The sequence below is a fragment of the Chrysochloris asiatica genome, unplaced genomic scaffold (genome assembly GCF_000296735.1).
Source record: "Chrysochloris asiatica unplaced genomic scaffold, ChrAsi1.0 scaffold00335, whole genome shotgun sequence".
In the NCBI taxonomy this organism is placed as follows: Eukaryota; Metazoa; Chordata; class Mammalia; order Afrosoricida; family Chrysochloridae; genus Chrysochloris; species Chrysochloris asiatica.
In genome coordinates, this window is record NW_006408853.1 from 131228 (window position 1) to 139762 (window position 8535).

Genomic DNA, 8535 nt, shown 5'->3' on the forward strand with positions numbered 1-8535 from the left:
CAAAGGATGAAATATCTAGGAATAACTGTAACCAGAGAAACAAACAACTTATACAAAGAAAACTACAAAACACTACTAAAAGAAACAAAAAGAGATCTACAAAAATGGAAGAATGTACCATGCTCCTGGATAGGAAAACTTAACATTGTGAAAATGTCAATACTTCCAAAGCAATTTACACATATAATGCAAAGCTAGTCCAGATTCCAACAACATTCTTCAAAGAGATGGAAAAAACAATTACAAATTTTATATGGAAAGGAAAGAAAGAAACCCAGGATAAGCAAAGCACTGCTTAAGAAGAAGAATAAGGTCGGAAACCTCTTATTCCCAGACTTCATAATTTATTACAAGGCTACAGTGGTACAATGAAAGATACATTGATCAATGGAACAGAATTGAGAATCCAGAAATTAATCCAGCCACATATAGCAAACTGATTTTTGAAAAAGTACCTAAACATATCGCATGGGGAGATGATAGTCTCTTCAACAGATGGTGCTGGCAGAATTGGAAAGAGATATGCAAAAGATTGAAACAAGACCTTTACCTCACGCCTTATACAAAACCCAACACAGCATGGATTAAAGACCTAAATGTGAATCCTAAATTTAAGAAGGCCATCAATGAAAAAATCAGGCCAAATGTAAGGGCACTAATTCAGGGTGCACAGACTACCAAACTTTTTGAAAACTACACAAACAAAAATAAACAAAATAGATGAGTGGGACATACTAAAAATTAAAAACTTATGTGCATCAAAAGACTTGACCAGAAGAGTAAAAAGTGAACCCACAGAATGCGAAAAAATCTTTTGCAATGATACATCAGACAAGGGACTCATTTCTAAAATATGCAGGAAACTACAACACCTCTACAAGAAAAAGACAAATAACCCAATTAAAAAATGGACACAGTACATGTACAGACACTTCACCAATGAGGAGATCTGGGCAGCCAACAAATATATGAAGAAATGCTCACAATCACTAGAGAGATGCAAATCAAAACAACAATGATGTATTGTCTCATACCAGCAATAACAGTAAACATAAAAATGTAGAGGACAATAAATGCTGGCGAGGATGTGGCGAGACTGGGATGTTCCTGCATTGCTGGTGGGATTGCAAAATGTTCCAACCTCTCTGGAAAGAAATATGGTGCTTCCTCAGAAGGTTGGAAATGGAATGCCTTATGATCCAGCAATTCCTCTACCTGGTATTTACCCACAAGTAATAAGAGCCATAAGACATGTAGATCTATGCACACCAATGTTCACAGGAGCACTATTTACAATAGCAAAAAGATAGAGACAGCCAAAGTCCCCATTAACTAAAGAATGGATAAACAAACTGTGGTACATATATACAATGGAATATTATGCTACCTTGAAGAATAACAAGGAAGCTGCAAGCCACCGCATAACATGGGTGAACCTCGAGGACATTATGTTGAGTGAAATTAATCAGTCACAAAAGGAGAAATACTGCATAGGACCACTACTGTAAAAGACTAAGAAAAAGAACCCATATGAAAGGGTTGGGATCCTTACTGGTTACTGGGCAGTGTGATGTGAGGTGATGGGAGGTAGGGGAAGGTGGAGAACAGGGCATGGAATAGACACAGTATAGTTTGGGTGCTAGGGCGGGGTTCAATACACAAGAAGGGGAAGGGGAAGTGGAATGGAAGAACAAAGCATATGGGGAAATAATTAGGCAGGTTTGCATGGACTAAATTGGACAGAAGTAAATAATGATGTATGCACAATCTTGGGACAACAGGGCTCTGCAATACAGGGATTGAGATATGGTTGGAATGGGGAAAAGGGGGCAAATAATGGTAACATACTTAGCTGTCTTTTGAATCTTGGTTTCCCTGGTATACCATTATAAAATAGATACTTGAGGGAGAAAGAAAGGAATAGCCAGAAATATCACTGTAGAAACCTTGTAAGTCCCTTTTCTGCCTATAACTGATTGGAATACCTAAAATGGGGCTACAATGTGCCCAGTGAAGTAGGCTTCCTGTGGAGTCTCTGCTTTACATAAGACCAGAGGTCGACTCCTGAACCGCATCCAGAATCCTCTGAGGTGGGACATTTCCACTTGAAAGGACAAGCAGACCAATCTGGAGCGGCAAGAACAGAAGATACTTCTTGAAAGAAAGACTGACAGGAAAAATGCAAAATAATATAGGCAGTTCGACTGATTGCTACAAGAACAAGCAAGTTGCTCCCCCAGGAGACGTCAAGCAAGTGGTCCAGTCGCCTCAGGGCAAACCCCCTTCCAAGACTAAGACTCAATGGAAATACATGCTCTCATTGGTGACTGTGTTGGTCACCAATAAGGGGAAGTGAGGGAACAACAGCAATGAAGCTGCAACCTAAGCCCTACAAAGTTCAATAGACTTCTGTGAATGTGGATGGAGACCTGGTTGGCCAGCAGTATTGCAAGACCTGGGGACTCTTGGGCCCAGAGTCAGTGACATAGCCACAGAGGACTAGAGTGGAGAGTGAAGTGTCCAGCTGATAAGAAGAGAGGTTATATGCATAACAGCATCCACACTTACAGATAATACCCACTCGACCTGGCTTCAATGACTGAATGATCAGAGCTCAACTAGAAGAAGAAACAAGAGGAAAAAAAGAGTGATCTGTTACAATTTGTTGAACTTGACCTACACTATGGTTGCAGTAGCTCGAAAGAGGGAACAAATCTTTACAGCGAGGATCATTCCCAACCCCTCGATACACAGGGCAACTTGGACATTGGTTACCCAAAATGGGGGTGGTGGGGTGGGCTATAAAGCAAGAGGGAGCTTTCAAGAGGGAGCCTAGATCCAGAGAGCGTGGAGGAAGATAGACTCTCCACTTAGTAATATCCAATCTGTTTGGGTGGGGTTAATAATAATAAATAAATAATATATAAATGTGTATATATATATATATATATGAGTTTAATGAACATAATTAGTTTATATGTAATATTTGTATAAATAACAGTAATTCTTAAATACCAAAATGTTATCTCCTATTTTGAAAGCAGAAATAGATTGGGTTCACATTGTGTGGATCTTTTAGGAATTTTCCTTTCTTTTATTTCTTTCTCTCTTTCTTTCCTTCTTAAAAGTAAAATAAGTTTTATAAAATATTTACAAAAATTAATTGGACTCATTTTCTTTAATTTCCCAAGTTTTACTTTTCTTCTGCTTATTTTAATGACTGTCTTTTAACATTATTTAGACATAATATTTAACCAAAATTATATTTGTGGGCTTATGCCCTGCCTTTCTCATAAAAGGGTTAAAGATAACTACCACAATTTCATGCTCAGTGGTATAAAAGTACATGACATAACTCTAGAATCTAGTTCAGGTATTGAGTGTCAGTTATTTATTTCCCAGTGTGCTGTAGGATAATCACTGGACTGCTAACCACATGTTGGCTGTCGAAACCTATCAGCCTACAAAGGTTTACAGCTTCAGAAACTATACAAGAAGACATTTTTTTAGTGAATAAAGTGTAAAGTATGAGGAGGGAGGCTACATAAAAGTACAGAGATAAATCATAAGAAGTCTAATAAGCAAACAATGTTAAACAGTTTGTATTTGGTTTTAAAGACAACAGATCTAGTCAGCTGTAATAAGTGTATATATAATGAGTTCAGAATTGAATTTTATAAGATCTCTGGTTAATACACAGAAAAGGCATTATGGGAGTAAGGTCAGACAAAAATAGAGGCATTAAAAGCTCATTAGGTCATTTGAAATAAGCTACATTGCTATTGTTATTGTTGTTAAGTGCTGTTAAGTCAGTTCCAACACATAGCAACCTTGTTTTCAAAGAGTAGTAGGTGGGTTTGAATCTCCGACCTTTCAGTTCTAACTGATCTTGCAGTCCAGTGCATTATTCTGCAATGCCACAGCAGGACTCAAAGCTAATTGTTAAGTATTGTCAAGTCAATTCCAACCCATAGTGTCCCTGTATATGGTTACTGAGGAGAACTGCTGATCTTGATATTCAAATTGACTTTGCAGTTCAGTGCATTAACCCACAGCACCACAACAGGACTCCAAGGTAAGCAATAGATGGAAATTATAGGGAAGAAGGAGTTAGAATTTATAATTGAGCAATTATCTATGCTATCACCAACTTAGCTCTTATGATCTTGTTTCTGTTAGGTGTCATTGAATAGGTTCTGACTCATAGCGATCCTATACACCAGAGAACAATATACTGCCTTGTCCTGTAACATCCTTGTAATTGGTTTTAAGTTTTAACCCATTGCTACTGCCACTGTGTCAGTCCGTCACATTGGGGGTCTTCCTTCATTTTGCTGCACCTCCATTTTACCAAGCATGATGTCCTTTTCCAGGATAAACAAGTGTCCCTTGGAACTAATAATAGCTAGAATGATCCTTAAAAGTGAGGATGACAAGACTTGGACAAGTTGTCAGGAGGCATCAGTCCTTGGAGAAGGATATCATGCTTGGCAAAATGGAGGGTCATTGAAAAAAAGGAAGACCCCCAATTCGATGGACATAGTGGCAGCAAAAATATGTTCAAACATAACAATTCGTACATAACAAATGCCCGAGCTGCCCATCCCTGTGAAGATGGCACAGAATCATGTAGTATTTAGTTCTGCTCTACCTAGGGTCACTATAAGTCAGAATCAACTTGACAGTCCCTAACAACAACAACAACAACAACAACAACAACAACAACAATGCAAGAGAGAGATTAGAAGGGAGATAAGAGGCTTTACTCAGCTCAAAACAAAGGTGGGTTTTCCCAGAGCTAATTATTTGGATACTAACCAAATGAAATCATTACAGAGATGATAAATACCCTTTCCTAGATGCCCCCAAGGAGACATTATAGACTCTTAACCAAAAAGCAGATTTCCACTACAGTTTGAGCCCAGGAAAAGGAAAAACGTGATATTGTACTTCTTCCCTCATGTTGTATTCTAAGTCAGAGAAAGGAATATGACTTGACATCTTTCCCATGGCTACCCAGTCTGTTCTGGCCGTGTTCTAAGGCTTCATGTTCTAAGGCATGCCTTCAATGCTTAAGAAAGGAAGTTGTTCACAGACCCACCACCTACTTTTGTGGTCAACTTTGGCAAAAATGAGGCCATTCTAAGGATACATTTGCAGCCCCCAAAGGAACACAGCAGAGTAGTACGTATCTGCAGTTGGAAAAGTAGATGTTTAGTAAGTACCAAGTGGGTCCCTGGTATGGCATTGTAGGCTTAAATGGACTGGGAACCACAAGGTCAGCAGGTCAAACACACCAGTTGCTCCTCAGAGACCCTATAGAGGGTCATTATGAATCTGAATTAACTCAAGGGCACTTTAAAACAAAGCAACAAGTGGGATTAATCTTTATTTTCTATTAGGACCATATAAGTGGCTTCCTCTTGGGTGGTGAGAACAGCAGCTTCTTTAAGCAATTTCCCTGTATGTGCTTCCTTGGTGAGGTTAGTTGAGGAACTGATAGCAAATTGCCCTGTTTTACTGTATGTCAGAAAAGGGACTCCCCACTTTTCACTCCTCATGCTATAGACAATTTTACAGTACATGTGAAATATGATTGTTGAAACCCTTTGTGCAACAGGATGGTGGGCTCCCTTGTTAGGTCGGTTATTTCCTCTATCTTCAGAGGGATGAATTAACCAGTGTACCTGGGTGGGGTAACCCATGGCAAGTGCCAACAAACAGGTCTACTTCCCAATGCCAAAGTCTTCAGGTGATCAAAGGATCCTGCAGTTCTGCTCTAACAACAGTTATGGGGGACACTCCTCTGGAGTCTGTCATGCCACTCTTACCATTGTTTGATGGTCACCTGGGGTTCGTAGTTAAGTATACTACACTAAGACCCCACTGGAAGCAGAATTTATCAACCTCAAAACCTCAGGCAGCATATCAGTTAACTCTAACAGTAAAACATTGCCTGTATAACTTGCCTTCTAGTTTATTACTAACTGTATATCTATTCAGGATCATAGGATAGCCATCTTGGGCATAGAGGTGAGCATACAGACAGTTTGGTACAGTAGCCATCAAATCACAATACTTCATTACTACATTTATTTCATTGCTAATCTCTTAATCAAGATAGGTAATATGCTATATACTTTTCTGGTAAATCCAGTGGTCAGCTTTCCCTTCTAAATGCACTGTTCATATGCCCTTTGGTTCCCTGGTGGTGAAAGAGGTGAATTGGCTTGAATAAAAAACAAACAAACAAACAAACAAAAACAGGTAGGTTAGTAACATGGATTGAATTCTGCCCCCACAAAATATGTATCAGTTTGGCTGGATCATGATTCTCAGTGGCTTGGCAGTTATGTGATGCTTCTTCATGATGTTATCTGATTTCATAAACCAATAAAAGGATTATGGGTGGCTTTGTTGTTGTTCTTAGGTGCTATTGAGTTATTTCTGACTCATAGTAACCCTATACACAACAAAATTAAACATTGCTCAGGTCTGTGCCATCCTCATGATTGTTGTTACAGTTGAGCCTAGTACTGCTGCCATTGTGCCAATCCATCTGTTGTGATCTTCCTATTTTTTACTCACCCTCCACTTTACTAAACCAGATGATTCTTTCTATTTATTTCCAACCTCCACTTCCAACCACCAGTAATTATTAATAAATCTTAATTGCATGTTTCATCAATTTCAGATTGAAGAAATTGGTAGAATTCTTCAATTTAATCATAGCTAGCTTTAGTGGATTAAAAGTAAATTGGAATAAGAGTGATATTGACGGTTTTCAATATTATCCTATCACATCCAGCATTGTACTTCAAGATAAATCTTGAAAAAAAATTTTTTTTTGAGGGTGAATATAACAAAATTCCTCTTCAATTTATCACGTCTGTAATAGTAATCCATATGATCATCTTATTCAAAATGGCCAATATCGTCCATTTCAGTTCAATAATGCTTAGGATATTAGAATGGTAGGATAAGCACTGGACCACAAGGTCAGTTTGAATCACCATCTGCTCTTTGAAAATCCTACATAGGGATGCTATGAGTTAAAAACGACTCAGTGGCACTTAACAACAATGACAGCAATCAATCTTTATGTGTCCCATTGCTTTTATCATAAGTTTCACTTTTTCTAGATTCCTACTTTGTACAATCCATATTCCAATTATTAACGGATTTTACAGCAGTTACTCCTCTTTTTGAGGTATGCACCATCAGTAAATGAAGGTTTGGAATGCTTTATTTCATTCATGCCATCCTGATAAACTCTACTTTGAGGAGACAACTATTCCCCATTCACATTTTGTGTGCCTTCCATTCTGAGTGCTTATATTCCAGCACTATATCTGAAAATATTCTGCTGCTATTCATAAGGTTTTCAGTAGCTCACTCTTCTAATTCTTCCAGTTTTTCTTAAAGTGTTAGCTTACCTGGTGATGCTAGTACCTGGCTATGTGATGCTAGTATTTTAAATACTAGCTGGGTCACCCACAATGGACAGGTTTTACCTGAGCTTCCAGATTAAGACAGACTAGGAAAAAGGAGAGAGAGAATAAATCTGAATATTTACCCACTGAAAAACTTATGAATAGCAGTAGAATACTGTCAGTTGGACCAGATTTTGAAAATTGAAACATTGAAGAAGAATGGCATCACATTCATCATTGAAAAGAACATTTCAAAATCTGCATTGAGGTATAATGCTGTCTTCAACAGGATAATATCAATACACCTACAAGGAAAACTAGTTAATACCACTATTATTCAAATTTGTGTACCAACTACTAGAGCCAGTGATTATGAAACTGAAGGATTCTACCAACTTTTACAGTTTGAAATTAATCAAACATGCAATCAAGATGTATTCAACATTATTGGTGAATGAAATACCAATGTTGGAAATAAAGAAGAAGGCTCATTAGTTGGAAAATATGGCCTTGGTGATAGAAATTCGCTGGAGATCTAATGATAGAATTTTGCAATACCAATGACTTCTTCATTGCAAATCCCTTTTTAAAACAACATAAAAGATGACTACACATATGAACATCACCAGATAGAATACACAGAATTCAAATTGACCACATATGTGGAGAGAAACTGTGGATAAGCTCCATATCATAAACTAAAATATGTCCAGAAGATAATTATGGAATCGACCATAATTGCTCAATGGAAGTCAGACTGAAGCTGAAGAAAAGTAAAACAAATCTATGAGAGCAAAAATATGATCTTGAATTTATCCCTCCTGAATTTAGAGATCATCTGAAGAACAGATTTGATGAATTAAACACTAAAGATCAAAGACCAGAAGAGTTGTGAGGTGACATCATGAATATCATATAGGAAGAAAGCAAAAGTTCGTTTAGAAAACAATAAAGAAGGGAAAGACCAAAATGGATGTCAGCAGAGACTCTGAAACTTGGTCTCCAGCATAGAGATGCTAAAACAAATGGAAAAAGAAGAGGAGGCAAAATACCTGAGTAGATTTCAAAGGGCAGCTCAAGAAGTCAAAGTCATATATTATAA